Here is a 22,247-nt window from a genome sequence, read left to right as displayed (position 1 = left end):
AAAAGCATAAAGGCAGCCATGGTTGGTCATACACATCGGTGATCTCCAATATAAAGGGAGCTGAGGCAGGAGGATAGTAAATTTGGACTGCTTGGGGTACATCATCAGTGAGTTCAAGGCCAGCCTGTGGTAAATCTGTGAGACACTGTTTCAAAGTAAAACTCTATAATAGTAAGAAGGATGAGGGTATAGCTCAGCATGCAAGTGCTTACCTACTGTATTCCAGGTCTGGGTTCAATCCAAACAGTGTGAAAAAATAATAACAGTGATTTAGCATTGCTCCATGAGAACAAAATTCACACATAGGGGCATTTTGTGAGGATTTTCTCTCAAATTTTGAAGTATTCATACATACTCTAGATGAGGTAACATATATATATATATATATATATATATATATATATATTTGATTTGAGAGTTTAAAAGATGTTCGATCATGACAGATACTTGTTAAGATTTCTATGAATATGTGCTTGTTTCCTTCAGTTCTATGATGATTTTAAAAAAAAGCAAAGTGTGATTATGTATAAACTTCAGACGTCAGTTAATAAATTATCAGTATTAAACAAATCATTATTATTCCGATTGCATTTCCAGAAGAACACCGAGGTTTTAGGAGTTCTCAGAGTACTCTGTAAAGCTGGCTAATGCTGTTTAACAAGTGCCAATTAAACCCAACAAATATTTGAGTTGTTTCTGCAAACGTGATTTGAAATGGCCAATGTCAAAAGGTAGTTGTAAGGGAAAAGACCTCTGTTAAGTGTGATGGTTAATATAATAATGTCGCTAGGGTGTGGGCTCCATTGTGTGGTCACTCCTTGGTGTTTGGATGCAATTACATCTAAATACATAGCCACGAGAAAGTAGTGAGCCGCACTTCTCATAGTGTGGCCAGTGTGGTAAGGTGTTTTTCTTCATAAGAATCAGTGCCTCCTGAAGATTAAAACAAAACGTCTATCCCACAGACACTGGATTCTTCCCGAACTGCTAGCCTGCTGGCCTTCTCTACAGATTTTAGACCTATTAGTTCCCACAACTGTAAGAAGATCTTGAGCCTTTCATATTTTCTCTCTGTGTGGGGCACCTGCTGCTGATTGCTGTGACAGAAACGGTGAGTTAAGCACCGTATAAACACAAGCTTTATTTTGCCTTATTACTTTGGAAGCTCCAGTACTATTCGTTGGTTCTGTTGCTAGTGAGGCAGCACGTCATGGTGGTATCACATAGCAAACAAAAAGTGCACTCCATGAGCTTTTGAATCAGGGAGACAGGGAAGAGATAAAGGGAGAAGGAGAGTGTTGTGCTTTATTAAAAAAAAAAAAAAGACAAGGCTGTGTTTTGTAGAGCGAAGTAGGGTGAGGTGATGAGGTGCGAGGGGTGCCTGAGGTACCAGCTAAAAGGCCAGGAACACGTGGGGAGGGGGGTAAGGGGAGAAAGGTAGAAAGGGGTCTGGGAGAGAAAAGAGCCAGTGAAGGGGCAGAGAGAGCTAGGAGGGGCCAAACAACCACTTTTTTTTTTATTAACTTGAGTATTTCTTATATACATTTCGAGTGTTATTCCCTTTCACGGTTTCCGGGCAAACATCCCCCTCCCACCTCCCCTTCTTTATGGGTGTTCCCCTCCCAACCCTCCCCCCATTGCCGCCCTCCCCCCAAGAGTCTAGGTCACTGGGGGTTCAGTCTTAGCAGGACCCAGGGGTTCCCCTTCCACTGGTGCTCTTACTAGGATATTCATTGCTACCTATGAGGTCAGAGTCCAAGGTCAGTCCATGTATAGTCTTTAGGTAGTGGCTTAGTCCCTGGAAGCTCTAGTTGCTTGGTATTGTTGTACATATGGGGTCTCAAGCCCCTTCAAGCTCTTCCAGTTCTTTCTCTGATTCCTTCAACAGGGGTCCTATTCTCAGTTCAGTGGTTTGCTGCTGGCATTCGCCTCTGTATTTGCTGTATTCTGGATGTGTCTCTCAGGAGCGATCTACATCCGGCTCCTGTCAGCCTGTACTTCTTTGCTTCATCCATCTTGTCTATTTGGGTGGCTGTACATGTATGGGCCACATGTGGGGCAGGCTCTGAAGGTATTCCTTCAGTCAATGTTTTAATCTTTGCCTCTCTATTCCCTGCCAAGGGTATTCTTGTTCCCCTTTTAAAGGAGTGAAGCATTCACATTTTGATCATCTGTCTTGAGTTTCATTTGTTCTAGGCATCTAGGGTAATTCAAGCATTTGGGCTAATAGCCACTTATCAATGAGTGCATAACATGTTTGTCTTTCTGTGATTGGGTTACCTCACTCAGGATGATGTTTTCCAGTTCCAACCATTTGCCTATGAATTTCATAAAGTCATTGTTTTTGATAGCTGAGTAATATTCCATTGTGTAGATGTACCACATTTTCTGTATCCATTCCTCTGTTGAAGGGCATCTGGGTTCTTTCCAGCTTCTGGCTATTATAAATAAGGCTGCAATAAACATAGTGGAGCACGTGTCTTTTTTATATGTTGGGGCATCTTTTGGGTATATGCCCAAGAGAGGTATAGCTGGATCCTCAGGCAGTTTAATGTGCAATTTTCTGAGGAACCTCCAGACTGATTTCCAGAATGGTTGTATCAGTCTGCAACCCCACCAACAATGGAGGAGTGTTCCTCTTTCTCCACGTCCTCTCCAGCATCTGCTGTCACCTGAGTTTTTGATCTTAGCCATTCTCACTGGTGTGAGGTGAAATCTCAGGGTTGTTTTGATTTGCATTTCCCTTATGACTAAAGATGTTGAACATTTCTTTAGGTGTTTCTCAGCCATTCGGCATTCCTCAGCTGTGAATTCTTTGTTTAGCTCTGAACCCCATTTTTTAATAGGGTTATTTGTCTCCCTGCGGTCTAACTTCTTGAGTTCTTTGTATATTTTGGATATAAGGCCTCTATTTGTTGTAGGATTGGTAAAGATCTTTTCCCAATCTCTTGGTTCCCGTTTTGTCCTAACCACAGTGTCCTTTGCCTTACAGAAGCTTTGCAGTTTTATGAGATCACATTTGTCAATTCTTGATCTTAGAGCATAAGCCATTGGTGTTTTGTTCAGGAAATTTTTTCCAGTGCCCATGTGTTCCAGATGCTTCCCTAGTTTTTCTTCTATTAGTTTGAGTGTGTCTGGTTTGATGTGGAGGTCCTTGATCCACTTGGACTTAAGCTTTGTACAGGGTGATAAGCATGGATCGATCTGCATTCTTCTGCATGTTGACCTCCAGTTGAACCAGCACCATTTGCTGAAAATGCTATCTTTTTTCCATTGGATGGTTTTGGCTCTTTTGTCAAAAATCAAGTGACCATAGGTGTGTGGGCTCATTTCTGGGTCTTCAATTCTATTCCATTGGTCTATCTGTCTGTCTCTGTACCAATACCATGCAGTTTTTATCACTATTGCTCTGTAATGCTGGTTGAGTTCAGGGATAGTGATTCCCCCTGAAGTCCTTTTATTGTTGAGGATAGCTTTAGCTATCCTGGGTTTTTGTTATTCCAGATGAATTTGCAAATTGTTCTGTCTAACTCTTTGAAGAATTGGATTGGTATTTTGATGGGGATTGCATTGAATCTGTAGATTGCTTTTGGTAAAATGGCCATTTTTACTATATTAATCCTGCCAATCCATGAGCATGGGAGATCTTTCCATCTTCTGAGGTCTTCTTCAATTTCTTTCCTCAGTGTCTTGAAGTTCTTATTGTATAGATCTTTTACTTGCTTGGTTAAAGTCACACCGAGGTACTTTATATTATTTGGGTCTATTATGAAGGGTGTCGTTTCCCTAATTACTTTCTCGGCTTGTTTCTCTTTTGTATAGAGGAAGGCAACTGATTTATTTGAGTTAATTTTATACCCAGCCACTTTGCTGAAGTTGTTTATCAGCTTTAGGAGTTCTCTGGTGGAACTTTTGGGATCACTTAAATACACTATCATATCATCTGCAAATAGTGATATTTTGACTTCTTCTTTTCTGATCTGTATCCCCTTGACCTCCTTTTGTTATCTGATTGCCCTGGCTAGAACTTCAAGAACTATATTGAATAAGTAGGGAGAGAGTGGGCAGCCTTGTCTAGTCCCTGATTTTAGTGGGATTGCTTCAAGTTTCTCTCCATTTAGTTTAATGTTAGCAACTGGTTTGCTGTATATGGCTTTTACTATGTTTAGGTATGGGCCTTGAATTCCTATTCTTTCCAGGACTTTTATCATGAAGGGGTGTTGAATTTTGTCAAATGCTTTCTCAGTATCTAATGAAATGATCATGTGGTTTTGTTCTTTCAGTTGGTTTATATAATGGATCACGTTGATGGTTTTCCGTATATTAAACCATCCCTGCATGCCTGGAATGAAGCCTACTTGATCATGGTGGATGATTGTTTTGATGTGCTCTTGGATTCGGTTTGCCAGAATTTTATTGAGTATTTTTGCGTCGATATTCATAAGGGAAATTGGTCTGAAGTTCTCTTTCTTTGTTGGGTCTTTGTGTGGTTTAGGTATAGGAGTAATTGTGGCTTCATAGAAGGAATTCGGTAGTGCTCCATCTGTTTCAATTTTGTGGAATAGTTTGTATAATACTGGTATGAGGTCTTCTATGAAGGTTTGATAGAATTCTGCACTAAACCCGTCTGGACCTGGGCTCTTTTTGGTTGGGAGACCTTTAATGACTGCTTCTATTTCCTTAGGAGTTATGGGGTTGTTTAACTGGTTTATCTGTTCCTGATTTAACTTCGGTACCTGGTATCTGTCTAGGAAATTGTCCATTTCCTGTAGATTTTCAAGCTTTCTTAAATATAGGCTTTTATAGTAAGTTCTGATGATTTTTTGAATTTCCTCTGAATCTGTAGTTATGTCTCCCTTTTCATTTCTGATTTTGTTAATTTGGACACACTCTCTGTGTCCTCTCGTTAGTCTGGCTAAGGGTTTATCTATCTTGTTGATTTTCTCAAAGAACCAACTTTTGGTTCTGTTGATTCTTTCTATGGTCCTTTTTGTTTCTACTTGGTTAATTTCAGCTCTGAGTTTGATTATTTCCTGCCTTCTACTCCTCCTGGGTGTATTTGCTTCTTTTTGTTCTAGAGCTTTTAGGTGTGCTGTCAAGCTGCTGACATATGCTCTTTCCTGTTTCTTTCTGCAGGCACTCAGCGCTATGAGTTTTCCTCTTAGCACAGCTTTCATTGTGTCCCATAAGTTTGGGTATGTTGTACCTTCATTTTCATTAAATTCTAAAAAGTCTTTAATTTCTTTCTTTATTTCTTCCTTGACCAGGTTATCATTGAGTAGAGCATTGTTCAATTTCCACGTGTATGTGGGCATTCTTCCCTTATTGTTATTGAAGACCAGTTTTAGGCCATGGTGGTCTGATAGCACACATGGGATTATTTCTATCTTTCTGTACCTCAAACAACCACTTTTATAGCAAGCCAGGGTTACCGGACTGTTGCCAAGTAACTGTTGGGAGGAGCCTAGAAGGAATGCCAACAGACAGAGGGAGAAAGGGAGAGAGTGAACTTAGGGTTCAACAATCCAATAAGGGCAAACCCCATTACATCAGAATCTCAGCCCTGACTCTCAAAGATGCAGCCACTTCCTGTGATACTCTGTTGAAAATGAGACAATGAGACATCTCAGTATCTACATTGTATCTCTGTCAAAAATCTTAGAAACACAAAGTAAACGAACTGACTAACCAAAACCAAAACCAAACCAAACCAAAACCAAAACAAAACCAAAAAACAACAAAAAAGTTAAGAAAGTATCCAATACCCAAAGTTAAAATTATCATTATATTGACTGAAATTAGCATAAGAAAAGTTAAAGGATTAAAACTAAACTAAGAAATATGTCCTATACATTCAAATAGCAAAAGTAAATATTGCATTACTTGGCAATACTCTGTTTAACTAAGTTAAGCAACAAGTTGAGATCTGAAATGGGAACTTATACTCATCCTTTTCTTTGACTCTTTGTCCACACAAATGTTCCAGTAGCAATGAAAACCCATATGGTTTCTAAATAAGATTTTTCAATGAAAAAAATCCCATGATAGTGGTGAACCAGCTGATTTCAGCAAGGTGTAGGTCAGTAAATGAAAACATAAACCGAATATAGACACAGTATCATCACAGGAATTAATGGTTCTTGTAGAATACTGGTTACAAAGCACAAGAAAACAAAAGATATGTGGAAAGTACTCCATTATATTGACTGAAATTAGCATAGCTAGAGATTCAAAACAAACAACTGCATCAGAGTTAAATACACAAAACATAAAAATACCATTAGTTCCTGTGAGTCACATAGAAAAGTTATTCCTTGGTCATTGTTTGGAGCTCAAGAGATGCAATTTCATTACTGCCTAAAGGGATACAAGAAGAGGCTAACATCCTCAGGGTCTCTTCTGTAGAAATTCATGTTTGAGATCGTTTCACCAAAGGTGCATATTTTACATACCAAAGCAGTCCTGTCTTCTGGGCTCTCCCAGCATCTCTCAGTCCCTACCTGGCATACCCTTACCCTAACCCTGAAGTTCCCAGTCCAGGGGCTGGGCTGCCTTTCCTCCAGAGCCTCTTCTCTACATAATTCAGACATTCTGGTCTCTCTATCTCTCTTCCTCTCTTTTTTTTCTCTGCCTGATCATCCTTTTTCTGTTTCTCTCCAACCCCTGGCTTGAATTGGCTCATTTCACCTGTAGTGGAGAAATAATCTATCAAGGATAATTAAGTAGGGTGTGTGTGTGTGTGTCTGTGTGTGTGTATGTTTTGTTTGTGTGTGTGTGTGTGCGCTGTATGTGTGTGTTGTGTGTGTATGTTGTATGTGTGCCTTTTATATTTTGAAGAACCTCCTCTAATATGTAGAGCAAAAATAAGAAAATCATCAATATTCAATTTCTAAATTATGACTGCATCTGGTCAATGATGACCAATAGTTGCTAATCTAACAGTGAAAACACTGGTGAGAAACACCTTAATAAAAGGATAAATTTGCCAGCACTTTGAACCCCATATCTAACTGAACAAGACAATTAGGTATTGCAAGCCTCTGATAGGGTTCAAAAGCAGTAGATAGACAACCTCCTCTAAGGCATAATGCACATTCGTTTATGTAATCACACCCAAATCCTTCAAGCATCAAAATCTACCCACAACTTTACAGAGACCACGGAGAGAACAGGGAGAGAAATGAGCTGAATCTATAGTTCTGGGTTGAACTTTAGAGTTTGACCTGAGGAGAGATGTGCAGGGATACATTGGAAGGGATAGAGGCACAGTTACAGAGAAGGAAAGTCATTTCTGTAGCAGCCCACCTACACTACATACTGGATACCCTGCGATATATTACCAAAAGCTGTGGAATAGCAAACGGTTGCAAAAAAAAATAATTACTGTTCATAAATAGTTTTCAGAGATCGGGCGGTAAGTTTCTGGTTCTCTCTCGTATCTACAAGAAGCCTGTGTTCAGGATTACTTATGTCATTTCAGAAGTGAAGAACGCAAGGCACCAGGAAAGTGTAAGAACTTCCTGGGAGCACCCAGAATTTCCACAGTCCAATGTCAATGAGTTCTCTACTTCAGAGTAGCAAATTCACCAACAAGAGTATTATTTCTAGTTCTCTGGTTGTTCATTCATTGTGATTTGTCCTTGGCTTGTTCTCCAGACTAGAATGATTTAAATTTCAATGACTGTAGGACTCACAATTATTTCACATACCAGAAAGTAAAAGCTGTCAATCAATTTATAAACTATGTTTCCTATCTAGTGAAAGAACTCCACTAGTATTATTTAGAAACCCATTTTCAAAATGTGAGACTTTTTCTTTGTTTCCCAGATTAGCTCTGAACTCCAGATATAAGCAATCTTTATGCCCTTGTCTTCCAAGCAGCCCTATAAGTATATACCATTTTTAAATGGATAGGTATGCATCTTTAGACATATGATACTAATATCTTCCTTAAAATAAATCAGAGTTGCAGAGTAAGGTGCCTAAAAATTCATGAACTTTTTATAATCCAAACTATGAATTTCCTACCTTGTTTTTCAATGCAAAGCCATCAAAGTCTGAGTTTCTTTGCACGTTGTACCTTGCCTTATCAAAGGTCTCACTATATTTGAAGTCCATTAGTCCTAGGTTCCTCAGTCAATTCTACAACGAAATAGAGGTATTTCACCCGTGAGCTCCATACAGCTTGCACAAGGCAATAGCATCCTCGATTTCACGTGCAACATACTCAGATTGCATTTTGCAAGTTTCAATGCTGGAACTTTTGATATTTTCATATAAAATGATAGCATTTTCATGGTGGCTGTCATCAAAGAGAGAGGTCATTGACCAGAACTACTGTCTCAATTACAAAGATGATGAGATGGAAGCATGAAAATGATTGCTTTAAGATTGCTGAAATATTGTTGCTGGAAAAATTGGCTAACTATCAGAGGCTGGTAGAAATAGAATTGTTAGTAGATTGCATGGCTGACACTCTCCAATGGGAACCACGCGGCAGCAATGCACCATGCTTTACTACCTTTCCTATTTCCTCTCCTCTTCTCCTGCTTATGTTCTAGAAGTATCTGTTATAAACCCAATATTAGTGTTTAGAGATCTTTACAAAATAAAACGATGACCACAGGCTGAAGAGTTGGATCAGCAGTTAGGGCATTTGTTGCACTTGCAGAGGACCTGGGTTTGATCACAAGCGCTTTTTACAGCCATCTAGTACGATCTGATGCCCTGTCTGACCTCTTTGGATAACAGGTACTCATCTGGTGCATGTACAAGCATGCAGGCAAAACACAGATGTGCATAAAATAACAAATTAATTCAAAAAATAATTAGATGAGGATTATATTCTTATGGTATTAGATTTTAAAGAAAGAAGATTTAAAATTATATAAATGATTACTGTGAAGTGGAAGACATTTTAGATGAACAGTTTAACATAAACAGGCTGACCATGTTAAAATATGCAACATTGTTTTAACTACTAACATATTATCCAGAAAGTTCATGTTTGAGTTGAAATTCCTGTGTTCATACAGTACCTAATTAGCTTATGTGTATGTATGCTACTTTTAAAAACCAAACTACAGCTGGAGAGATGGCTCAGTGGTTAAGAGCACTGACTGCTCTTCCAGAGATCCTGACTTCAAATCTCAGCAACCACGTGCTGGCTCACAACCATCTGTAATGGGATCCAGTGCCCTCTTCTGGTGTGCCTGAAGACAGCTGCAATGTAAGCTTATATATAATAAATAAATCTTTAAAGAAAAAAAAAAACAAATTACAGTGGAAACCATTGTTTATAAGCTATTTTGTATTCTTCAAGGTGAAAAAGAAAAATGCTATGTCTGCTTAAGATGTTGACAGAGGGGTTGGAGAAATGGCCCAGTGGTGAAGACAGAGGCCTTGAGTTCAACTCCCAGCAACCACATGGTAGCTCACAGTCATCTGTAACGGGACCCAATGTCCTCTTTTGGTGTTTGTGAAGACAGCAACAGTGTACTCATATACATAAAATAAATCAGTAGATCTTTTAAAAAATATGATGACAGAGAAATATGGAAAGATAATTTACATAGAAAGTGAAGGATAAATGAAATTTATAATTATGTTTTTTATATGTCTCTAGGGTGTTGTCTGTAGCCCAAATGACCTTTCATCTTAAGATGTGTCTTTTTGGCCAACTAAGCCACCTTGACTGGCAGTCAAGTGTGTTAGAGATTTTGCTTTTCCTCTCTTAAACCCTCGGAGAACAAAAATGCATTTTTGAATACAGTGTTTCCCTGTATTCTTCTATGGAGAAAAATTTGTTATTTTGTACAAGAATATTTTTTCCTTTGCTTGATCTCACATGGTAAAGAGTTTGTCATTCCTCCGCAATTTAAATTTAAATGAATCGGTGAGCTCACTTTGGTTTGCCTCTTTCCCTCCACTGTCACATACAGTAGTTTGCATTAATCAAATTAATAATAAGGGATTAAAGTTGCTAGCTTCTAGGGGAGGGATGTGTCATTGGTATTAATATTTGCATTTGGAATGATTGTCCTTGCATGTTAATTATACACTGTCTGGAATTAAAGAGATGTTGAAGGAAGGCGATTTTTTCTGCGTGTTTTTTTTTTTTTAATTTTAAAGGAGATCCAATAAAGGTTGAATTGCATTGTAATGTCTTTTCTAATCAAACCAGGCATTGACTCAAATTGACTGAGACAACAAATCCTTTAAATCTACTATCGGCAGCAGTAAGCACCCGGATTTTATAAGGTTGTTTACTAAGTTACGTATCAAGTCACGATAGAGGATGGAGTCCCTTACAAGCTAGATTTTGTAACATCCACAATATGAAGATGATCTCATCAGTTACAAGGTTCATTGGACGATTACGTCATTGACAAGCTGGTTATGTCTGTAGAAAAATAAAAAGAAAGCCAGAAAAAGATTAACAATGACTTTTTTTTTTTTTTTTAGTTTGCTGTCTCTTATGGATGTCATATCTCAGTTGTCCACTTTTCCTTTTTTAAGGCTATCTGAAAATATAATAATGTGATAAAAATAACAATTGTTTACTTGATACTGTCTATATCTGGACTTTTATTTCAAATAAAGACCCTTAAGCAGAAGTCGGGCTTATTTTGTATTCCTGCTCTGTGTGGAAACCCCAGTTGGCCACATACATATGAATCTCTCCCGGATAGCACAAACTTTACAGTCTCATGAAATTCTGAAACCTTCGCTCGCTTCGGGAAGAGTCCCAGGTTGGGTGCTAGTCAGCAGCATCGCTTTCAATATAAGGGAAGGTTGTGCTTTGTCTGTTCTGGTCTAGGTCTCTGGCACAGATAGGGAGCTTGGCTATGTTCTCTCTATACCATTTCCCCCTTCCTTTGTGTCTGAAGCTTCAGTCTTCTATGAAGGGAACCTGGGAAGTGCAGAAGGAAAAGAGAAGAAAGCTAGGGAGATTCCTATTTACTGATGCCTTCAAGGTTCCTGCCCTGGAAGGTTAAAGCTGCTTCATTCAATTAATCACATTTTTCCAGAACTTAGAACACAAGGTGATAGAGTTACTTAGAATAGAATCCAAAGGAAGTTAGCAAATCAACTGAAAGAACCAGAACAAGATTTCATACTGTGTTCCTCCATGAATATTAGCTGCTTTGAACCTTGTATTACCACATGATTGTTAATTGCAGCAGAGAGAAAAGCTGAGCTAGGCGCTGGATACCTATGATGAAGACCATGTTGTGAGATCTTTGCCCACAACAAACTTTGTCAACAAACTTTGACTTTACCGGACAACAGCTCAGACATGACTTTAGATAAAATCAAGATTGTCCATCTATTGAAATCATTCCCAGGAATAACTTTGAAGAGCTAGGCTTACATTAGCACAAGAATTAATCCACTGGAGTAGTTACTACCATCAAATCAGCAGTTTACTGACACTGCCTCCCACTGTGGAACCTACTTTTGCTAGAAGTAGGCATCTCTTTTTCATGGTAACCTAATGTGTGTTTCATAGTGAACTCTAGAGCCACGTTCTCTTCCATGTGTGCACATGCATTCTTTTTTTTATTGAAATTTTTCATAAAACATATTCTGGTCATGTTTTACCCCTCCCCATCTCCCCACACACCCTTCCCACTTTCCTACCCAGCCAACTCCGTATCCTTTCTTTCTCTCTTGCTTTCAATAACAGAACAAACAAGCAAAGAACAAAACAAAACAAAAACAAGCAAACCAATCAACACTACCCCCACACTCCACTCTACACACACACACACACACACACACACACACACACACACACACACACGGGGGGGGGGAGAGAGAAAGAGAGAGAGAGTCCAAATTATATATGCAAAAGACCAATAAGACAAAAAATGTGTAAGAAAACAATTTGAAACGAAACATACACCAAAATACCACTGAATTTGTTTTACATTGGATATCTACTACTGGGGTTGCAACCTACCTGGAAATGTGATTAACATTCTCAATGAGAAAGAAACATAGCCATAAAACGATTCCCAAGGCCACTCTACTGTACCCACAGATCAGTGTCTTGCTCAGCTGTCAGCAGAGAACCTGCTTCTTTTTCAATAATTTCTTGTGTTTTTTTTATTGAAACTATTTTTCATGCTTATATTCTGATCATAGTTCCTCTTTCGCAAGTCCTCTGAGAACCTACTCCCCACCCATCCGATGCCTTTTTTCTCTCTCTGAAAGAAAAGAAAACAAACCGGAATTTTTAAAAAGAAAAAATGCACAAGAAATATTCATACACTCCCCCAAATCCAAGTAAGTAAAAAATAAAAACAGAGCTAAAACTCCCACAGAAACATCAAACTGTAACTGTAGTGTACCAGCAAAAGCCTCCTAAAGTAAAACATGCCCAGAGAAAGCATATGGACCAAAACCTCCAAAGGTGCCTTACAGTATATTGTGTGCTGTCTTCTTCTAGGCATGGGGCTACCCTTAAGTGAGACTCTGTTGGAGAAAACTAACTTTCCCTTGGCAAGCAGGTATCAATTGGAGATAGCTTCTTGGTTATGTGTGGAATATCTTGTCCACTTCAGTCTCTCAGTGCTCAGGCCCCATCTGGCTTGGCCCTGTGCAGGACCTGTGCATGCTGTCACAGTCTCTGTGAGTACACGTGTGCATCAGTCCTTTTGTGTCTGATATCCTCTCCTTCATGTCTTCTATCCCCACTGACTCTGAGAATCATCGCCTCCTCTTCAGCACAGTTCCCTGATCCCTGCGTGGGCCGATCACCCTCTTTTCCCTCACATCATCATCACCATTATGATATCTAGGATATGGTATAATAGGCAGAGCATTTGAGTATTTTGGGGAAATTTTGGTGAGCGTTTACCCATGACTGGGCATGTTTTATAGATCCTTTACAGCTGTTTGCCTTTCCAACAGTGCTATCCTAATTTATTTTCACCCCTTTCTTGGACCTTACCACTGCACACTTTATAGGACTGGAGAGAGGTACCTGATGTGTGCAAACCTAAGGAAAAGGTCAATGAAAGCAAGGAGAAAATTAGGAATTTTCTTGCATGATCTTTTTGCTTCACATTTGGATTTAGTGGTTGGGGACCCGAGTGCTTGCTGACTTGTGTGATTGTCCTAGTGACCAGTGGCATGAATTACAGAAAACCTAATTAGGCCTTTTGAGCTGAGAATATTTTTCGAGACACTGACATTTAGTGAGGAGTGTGGTGTCAGCAGAATATCTGTGCTGAATATAATTTCTAATTTGAGGAAAGGTATTGGCATGCAATTATGTAGGCAGATAAAAAGAGCAATTATACAAAACTATCTTGAGTGATGAACTTTGGAACAATGGGAAAGGACAAAGGCAAGTCACAAACCCTACTATCACAGACTTGTATATGTAGACAGATCTCTAGATAGTTAACCAGTAGGACTAAAACTGATTTTAAATGTTAATTCAAAAGGATAATAAGAGTCTACTGAAGGTAAGGGTAGTAAGTCCTTGTTCCAGAATGTTCAGAAAAGAGGGGAACATTTTCAAAGTACAAAATGACTCATCCATGTAGAGTTAATTAAAATATACGTCAACTTTGTAAAAAATATAGTTCTGGTAGTTTCCTGATCTAATAAGCAAACCAGGAACTCAGTTGACCCTGAAGGTAGATTCGAGTTAGCTATTACTGAGCAACAATAGACTCAGATCTCAGTGACCTAGAACACTAATTAATTATTAACGTACCACACACATCTGTAGGCCATCTGTGAGCCAGGTTATCTGCATTGGGCTCAGATGGTCTTTTGTGCAACTCTCATGGTGTACCTAACCTGGTATAGACCTTTGCTGTGCCTCTCCCACCCCTGAGGACTCAGCTGGCCTTTCTCATGTAGCGACTGAAGCACAAAGCAGCAAGAGGAGAGACTTGGTGGACACTTAGACACTTAGCAAACCACACATGATTTTAGTGGCTGAGGCAAATCACTCTGGTCAAGGTTAGGAACACAGGCTCAAGTCCTTCTGAGCATGAACGAGAGAGTCAAAGAAAAAGATTATGGACAGTGTAGAGTGAAGAATTTGGACATCTAGTACACAACATGGAGCATACAAACCCAGAGTAGAACTTTCTGCAAAAATATTGAAATTGGAAAGGAGTCTTTTGAATTCTGCACAGAGTGGTACAGATGAGAAAGAGCAATACTGTGGTAGCTTCTTTGTAAAAGCTATTGTGAACCAGGGACAAACATCAAAGACTGTGTAGGCTGGGGCTGCTGATGGGATTTTGTGCTTCATCCATGAAGGCCAGCATTTATCAAATGTTCAACTAATTGTGGTTATAAAATCACAGGATTTACAGCTAAAATCCCTGGTTAATTGTGAGACTCAAACCATAACCTGAGTTCCCATCTCTCTAAACATCAGTTGCTCCATTCTGGTCTTTCATTGATAACGTACAAAACAAAGTATTTCATTTCATTTGTACCAATATGATTTCCCCACTGGATAGAAAGTTAGAAATCTTTTAACTAAAACTTTAAAGTTAAGATGGCAGCTGGAAAACAGACACCCAAGCACCCACACTGGCCATACCAACCCAAGTAGGAAGGCAGACATAAAAAAAAAACAGTGAAACAACAGCTGCAGGAACCACCATAATGGATGAATGTATGGCGAAGTACAAGTCAGAGAGATGGGAGAGAAAGAGAAGCAGAGGGGTTTTTAACTTTTGGAGAAAGGCGGAACTGGAGACTCAGTGGTGGTGAGCTAAAGGTAGATATGAGGAGGGGTGAAGTACTGGTCTGGGCTGCCATCAAGAGCCTTGTCTTGGACCTTGGTCTTGCTGCAGCTGGGGTCTGTGTAGATGTTTGTGGCCTAAATTACCACCAAGGGTCAAGCAGATGTCTGTGGTCTGGGCTGCCACTAGAGACCAAGTGGGTATCTGAGGGCCATGCTGCTGTGAGGGTCATGTCTATGATCTTATGTCAGTTGAGGTCTAGGTTGATATACCAAGGCCTGTGTTACCATTAAAGGCAGTGCAGATATACCTGGCTTGGACTGCTGCCTCAGGCATTGTATTCAGCTGTCCCTGTCCCTCACTGGCCACCACAATCTGGAATGCTGACCTTATTCCTATTTTGGGCAGCATGGTAGAGGTAACCCTAAGAGCAGGGAAGCTGGGAAGTCATCTCCAAGGACTTGGGAGAGCTGGCCCCATGCCTCATATACCATAGGGTGGTGTGGGCAAGGGAAAGATACCCTCTAATACCTCTCGCCAAGTAGGATAGGCATGTGAGCTGTCCCTAAGGCCATGAGAGCAGAAGAGCTGGCTCTGCCTTTCACTGGCTGTAGCACTCAGGAAAATGGGTCCTGCAACCCACCTGGGCAGCACAGTAAAGCTGTCCCTAGTGGCAAAGTCAAGACTCCCACCCCTTAGTGGTTGTGACACTGGATGTGCAACCTGGAGCAGTATTGGAGAACTCGACCTGGTGGTGTGAGTACAGAAGTGGGCTGATCAACTCAGCAACTTCCCATCACATCCAGGACTCTGAGTTGGTCCATCCCTAAATGAATTGGGGATTGGGGTGCATCACAAAAATTTATAAAATTTTGTTTTAAAGAGTAAAAGAATTAAAGTTAAAAGGCAATTATGTTGATGTTGTTTATCCCTTCCCTTTCTTCCTACCAACCCCTCCCATGAATCTCATATAGCTCCCAGAAATCATGGCCTCTTTTTCTGTGACCCAGACCCAGACCCAGACCCAGACACAGACACAGACACAGACACAGACAGATAGATAGATAGACAGACAGACACACACACACACACACACACACACACACACACACACACAAATAAATTCAACCTGCTCAGCTTACTAACTGTTACTGACATGTATATAATTTTAAAGCTGGCCAATTGGTATTGGATAATCTATTAAAGGGCTCATCTCTGGGGAAGACTATTTCTTCTGATGTCAGCATTCCTCAGTCCCTGTAGTTCTTTGTTGAAGAGTGGGGCTCTATGAATTGAAAAGCAGATATTCTGCCTCAACACACCCACATATCCATAGCCCCCTTCTAATAGTCATGATCTGATGCAATTGGACTGAAGCCACATAAACTACTCTCTATCTGGGTGTCAGGAGACAACTGGACAAGCACGCTGAAGGTATTAATAGAAACATCACATCTTCTGTGTTTCAGAAACCTCACAAAACAAGACATTTATTAACCAGTCAAATTCTTTGTGTACCAATAATAATTATTATTGTTGTCAGTAAGACAACAAGAATATAATACTGTGGTGGTGACAATTGTGGAATATGTATTTGATTATACAGGCAATTTATTCAAGAAAAATCAGAGGTTAGGGATTTAGCTCAGTAGTAGAGCGCTTGACTAGCAAGCACAAGGCCCTGGGTTTGGTCCTTAGCTCTGGAAAAAAAAATCAAACCCAAATGAATGGAATAGTAGCAAAGCCACTGTGGGAAACCTTTAAGTTACATTTTTCGAAAAAAAATTCACCAGCCAGCAACATGTGGGAAGATGAATTTGTTGTTTGCCTGAAGCTGTTATAAATGTGAAGAAAAGCCCATTATTATGTAAATGGTGTGTATATAACGATTAAATATGAAAACAAGGGCCCCTAGATCAAGAAAAATGGGAGGGAGATTATTACTGTAAGTGAATCCAAAAAGTGCAAAATAATAGCCATTTCCCTTGAAATCAGAATCAATAAATGATGCCTTTTTCCCATAAAAGACTATTTTAAAGCTAACAGTGGACAGACTATTAGAGCAAGAGGGAAAAAAAATCACCAAAAGCATATTTTTATCAGCTATTTTGCCTTCAGGATACCATAACACGTGCTGTTTAGAATATAAGACTTTTCCAGATTGTAACACCTTGTAGTGAGATCTTGATGATGTTGAGTCCTCAATATTTACCGATCGTTTAGAGCTTACACACTTATGTTTACTTGTGTATATTTCATTGCAACTGCTGGCCTTCAAGTAGCCTTGGACTATTGTGGAATGTCAACCATGAAAGGATTATGAGAGGCCAAAGAGATGGCTCAGCAGTTAAGAGCACTGACTGCTCTCCCAGAGGTCCTGAGTTCAATTCCTAGCAACCATATGATGGCTCGCAACCATCTGTAATGGAATCCAATGCCCTCTTCTGGTGTCTCAAGACACCTACAGAGTACTCATATACATAAGATAAATAAATAAATAAGTTTATTTATTTAAAAAAAAAGAAGTATGTTTATTCCATGCCTTTTCTGCTTCCTATGTTGTGATCATTTAAATACAAATCCTTTTTTTTGATAATCAAATTGTGTTTCCTCATCCATACAATAGTACTAAAATGTTCCCCCTCCTCCTCCTTCTTCTCTCTCTCTCCTTCTCTCTCTCTCTCTCTCTCTCTCTCTCTCTCTCTCTCTGTGTTCACATACATGTTCGTGCATATCCATAACTGAAGCCATTTTCTCTCATTCTCCTTTCTTCTGTTGCAGAGGAAAACGTTCCGAAGAGAGAGCTAATAAAAGGAGACAAGACAAGTAACCTGAGCACGGGTTGCACTTTTGAAGTTCTATGCCCGTCCATTTGTTTTCTAAGGAATATTTTTGCATGTAAAAGGCATTTATAAGGAAAAATGAGGAAGGCAATTTGGGGGGAAATGAATTGGATTTGAATGAGGATGATGAATTGGTGAAGACAGAGAAGCAAAGGAAAATGAGCTCCAGGTTTCTGCCTTCATGTTTCCCTAATAAAGTGCATTTTTAGGAAGAGTTTTTATAAAGGAGGTCACATAAGACAGCCATCCTACTCTTAACTGAACTGCATTCTTTTGTAAATGCAGGATGTGCATAATGCCAAGTACACTGCACCCACTTCAAAAGTAACGCCATTGGTATCAGATTCTTAGACTTGGGACTTACAACTTGGGACTAACTTTTTCATAAGTAGCTATGTTTTCTGAAGAAAATGGCATGGTTTTTTTTATTAACTTAATTTTAATGAGCATCTGATATTTAATAGAGGAAGCATTGGGTATTGAATGTTAGTCTGTTCTTTTGGGAGTCTTCAGAAGTACCGAGAGATGTATACTTCCATAAAAGAGGTAGTAAGTGTAGGATGGGTCCAGCCTGCCTTTTGGAATCTTGGCCATAAGTAGTGTGTCAATGCTGCCCCCAACCCAAACTTATTCATTTTGCCCCCATCTGTGGGCTTAGGAGAGGATCATGTCTAATATGATAATGAGAAAAAAAGCCAATAAATAATGAAATAATACACGTACTTCATGTCTGTCTTAGAGCTACTTAAATAGGATGTAATGTGCATGTTTAAAATGCACTGTTGAATGGGGAGCTGAAGAGGCAGTCTTCTCCAGGATTGAGCACGTTGAATGATTGGCCCTGTAAACACACATACTGGCGATGCTATACAAACTGAGCCAGTTATATTTAACAGTATATATGCAAATGCATAGTCACATGTGCATGCAATAATGACTAGTGAAAAAAGAAGAGGCCATGAGTTTGAAGGAGAATGTGGAGGGATATATAGGAAAAAAGGGAAGGGAGAGATATCACTACGCTAAAATGTAAAAGAGAGACAAAGCATCCAAGTGCATTTCACTTACAGATGTGAAGGATTACATGATACTGACAATTATGGAGCCATCTTAAAATAATCTCTTAGGATCTATCAACTGATATGTCAATCATGATCTTTCCATTTCATTAACTTGAAGGAGTGTGTTTCCAGAAACTTTGAGATTTACCAGTAGTAGCCTGGGTCAAAGCATCAGGAATCCATTTTGCAGAAATGTGCTGCTGGGGGCCAAGACCTCATCCCTGAGCTTCCAGCTGGGAAGTGAGATGTGTGATATCCGTGACTGGTGAGGGGATGAGTGAATGGCCTCAAAGAAGCTGCTCCAGACTTTGTTTTTTGTTTTGTTTTGTTTTGTTTTTTTTGTTTTGTTTTTTAACTTTTGGCAATACGGCTTTACTCTGTAGTCCATGCTGGCTCGGAGGTCATGGCGTAGCACAGACTAGCATGGACCTCCTCAAACACCTGCCTTAGCCTCCCAAATGCTTGGATTAGGTGCTTGTGCCATGGCCAGTTGACTGTCCCCAAAGCATTCATTGTCACCTCTGATGAATATAGGTAGCTTCTTTTATTGGAAAGACAGCACATTTCTGTGAAAAAACCATGCATAGATGATTTCAAATGGTGATCTAAACAGAAGTTTAGAAAAAAAAAGAAAGGAAAATATGCCCTTAATCAAAAGCTAGGGATAGTAATCTGGTGCCGTAACTCTAAGAGTGAAGGCAGGCACCTTCAGAAACTCCTGGGTAAAAACTCAAGGGAACTCCCTCCAGGAAGAAGTCCCGCTAGTTTTATTCTTTTATAATCCGTTTTCAGAGCGATGGACAATCACAACAACATTTCCACCTTTTATTAAAGAAAATCACTTCTTGTACATGAACATCCTGTTGCAGTCAAGAGGCAGACAGCTATGAGGGATATGTGAAGACATATTTTTTATTTTTTTATTTTTTTTAGGCATAAAGGGGTATGTTAATCCATTGCCACATACAATTCCTATAATTACATATAGGGGGTGAACTGTGAACCAGTTAGAAACCTGTATCTAGTTGCCAACGAGTGCCACTGGAGAAAAGAAACTCCACAAGTTGAAGACTGAGAATTAGCTTCCTTCCAGTGTGACGCGGTACACGGAGGTGCTCTCGAGCGAGTGAGCTTCCTCCTTTCGCAGACGCTAATGCAGTAGTAGCAATCAATCTTGTCCTCTCTTGTAAACATCTGCTGGTGGTCCAGAGCTCTGAGCCAGTCATGCTGCTGTCTAGGTTCTAACAGCTGTTTGTGGACTCAGTTACCATTGCAAGTGGACACCTTACCCGACTAGAAATAAACATTTTCCCTGCTCTCCTGATGCCCCGTTCCTTCTTTCTGCAAACACATCTTAGGAGTAAGACTTTAAACCTTTGATCTCCCACACCAAAAAAAAAAATGAAGAAAGAAAGAAAGGAAGGAAGGAAGGAAGGGAGGAAGGAAGGAAGGAAAAAAAAGACCAACCAAACAAAAAGAATTAACAGGGAACTAATCTCACTGCTCACTGTAGTGTTCATGGCTTATTGTGGAAAGCAGGTGTTTAAAACTTTTAGAATTTCTTTAACAAAATTCTAAAGAGAAAACAAAAAGAAATCATATTATTTACAGAGATATACTGAATGGCGTAACCATGTAAAACAAAGAACTTTGGTTTGGTTTTGGTTTTCCCTTTTCCCTTTGGTTTAAATATTGATCAAGATTCAATTTTTTTCTTGCCTAATAAAACTTCAATAAATCAAAGTTTAGAGGCAAAATAACGTTTTCTCCCCCCCCCCCATATTTTATATAGCATGGAGTCTAATAGAATATTTTATCTGTTTAATCCATACCAATGTACTATAGGAAGCTTTTATTAAACTGAGACACTACTGCTCAGATATCATATGGTTACAAATGTACAATGACACATCTCTCAGTATGCAGAAGTGGCAAGACGTTATCCCCAACCTCGAGCAGAGATTAATCTTTGATTAGTTTCTCATCGCCTTCAAAATAGTTTTATTGTTTGAGTCTAAAAGGAAACACCGTATTTCCTTTCCCTCTCAAAGAACACAGTTCTATACCTGGAAATCTAATAGGCATATTTTTTTCTTTTCTCAGTTAAAGTTATACACATAAATCTGGGACAAAATTGCGGTGCAGTGTGGTCCCAGAACTGAAGCTTCCGCCTGAAAGAGCAAAGTTTAAAGTCTAGTCGCAAGTCGCTACTGGCCCTTATCCAATCTACTTCAAAAAGGTCTCATGTACAACACTACCTCCTTAAAAAGTACCTCAGGCAGAAAACATATTTATAAAGTTACAAATCTGAATGTAACTAAAGATACATAGACATTTTATTATTACACTTTCATGTACTGCTTGATAAATTATGTACCAGTTAAAAACACTAAATTATCTCAAGGTGCATTCAATATCTGTAGCGTAGTTAACAAAAACACACACGAAAAAAATATATATTCTATATTCTGTGGAAAATAACACAGCTTTAATAATGACCACTGTTAAAAATCTGCAATTCTGACTGATATCTCTTCTTTTCTTTTCTTTTTTTTTTAAGGAAATAAGTGTCATTTTAAGGCAGTGGATAACCCAAAGGATTTAACACCAATTTTAATTACAGTGATTTACATCGTGATCTGCGACTATGGGGATGCGAGCTGTGATTTGTTTCCAACTTTCTCTGACATATTAGATATTCTTCTTTACATTTTCCTTATTTTTTTTAAAAACAGAATGTAATTTTCTAGCAAGTGTCGTTAAGTAAAGTGTTATACAAACTCTGTGTATGTCTTTTTTCAGAGAAGACGAAATTGTCAGTTTAAAAGTATCATTCACATGTGGTGTTGCCGTATGTGTTTGTGACCCGCTTCGGGGAACCCGTTGGCACATAGAGACCATCATATCTTATGGTGCTCCTGACTCTCCAGGTTTTTTTTTTTAAAAAAAAAACAGCTTCTGATTGGGCAAGATCCATGTCCCAATCTCATAACTGCCACCTTTGGGTTTCAGATCCTCACAAGAAAGTTTGGGGCATTACTGATAGCAATCAGAATCAGAACCGCACCTGCTCAGACTATCCATATAAACAATTGAAATAAACATTACATTGTACATCCAATTAACAGCCACTCCCAGAACAAAGCTTACAGTGTATAAAAATAGCTACGTAAAAAATTTACATAAAAGGCAAACTGAAAGAAATCCTCAGTGCAGACATTTACAGAAAAAAAAAATCAAACGAAATACAACATATGACCTATTATCATGGCTGCCAAATCTTGTTGTAATTTTATAACTTTATTTCATTGTTTTACTTGAGATAATTCTCTAAGATCCCAGGACAGCTTAGTAGGATGAACATCTTAATACTTGAACCATGAATTGCTGTCATTGTCTTTGTATATGTCTTAAATACAATCCACGTTCATGCTTCAATTTCTTTATATGTTTTTTTCTCTGCAATGATGAAAAACATAAAAGGAAATAAGTAAGTTACCATAACAATCACTTTTCTTCCATAAACAACAGATCCTTTGTACTAAAAGTGACAATAATTACATCATAGAGGGGACTGTTTAAAGAAACCTCATGTCCTGGGTCCACCTATAAACACAGCC

The 22,247-nt window shown here is 39.0% G+C and overlaps 1 protein-coding gene and 1 long non-coding RNA gene across 4 annotated transcripts in view; one reads left to right on the top strand and one right to left on the bottom strand.

The window, feature by feature from the left end:
- The first annotated feature begins 873 nt into the window (after positions 1 to 873).
- LOC148002584 (uncharacterized) lies at positions 874 to 10,616 on the top strand. Its single transcript, XR_015633744.1, has 3 exons — positions 874 to 1,111; positions 9,087 to 9,229; positions 9,323 to 10,616. It is a non-coding gene; the product is annotated as an uncharacterized LOC148002584 (long non-coding RNA).
- Positions 10,617 to 19,521: 8,905 nt separating this feature from the next.
- The window catches only part of Alcam (activated leukocyte cell adhesion molecule), a 201,793-nt gene continuing 199,067 nt past the window's right edge, over positions 19,522 to 22,247 (bottom strand). For all 3 annotated transcript variants that reach the window (NM_001431413.1, NM_001431414.1, NM_031753.3), the window contains one exon: positions 19,522 to 22,086. The gene's annotated coding sequence lies outside the window, so the exon portion shown is untranslated. The remainder of the gene's footprint in view (positions 22,087 to 22,247) is intronic.

Source organism: Rattus norvegicus, chromosome 11 (genome assembly GCF_021556685.1).
Source record: "Rattus norvegicus strain SHRSP/BbbUtx chromosome 11, alternate assembly SHRSP_T2T, whole genome shotgun sequence".
In the NCBI taxonomy this organism is placed as follows: Eukaryota; Metazoa; Chordata; class Mammalia; order Rodentia; family Muridae; genus Rattus; species Rattus norvegicus.
The sequence above is the reverse complement of the archived record's forward strand: the minus strand, read 5'-3'. Positions and strand labels throughout refer to the sequence as shown.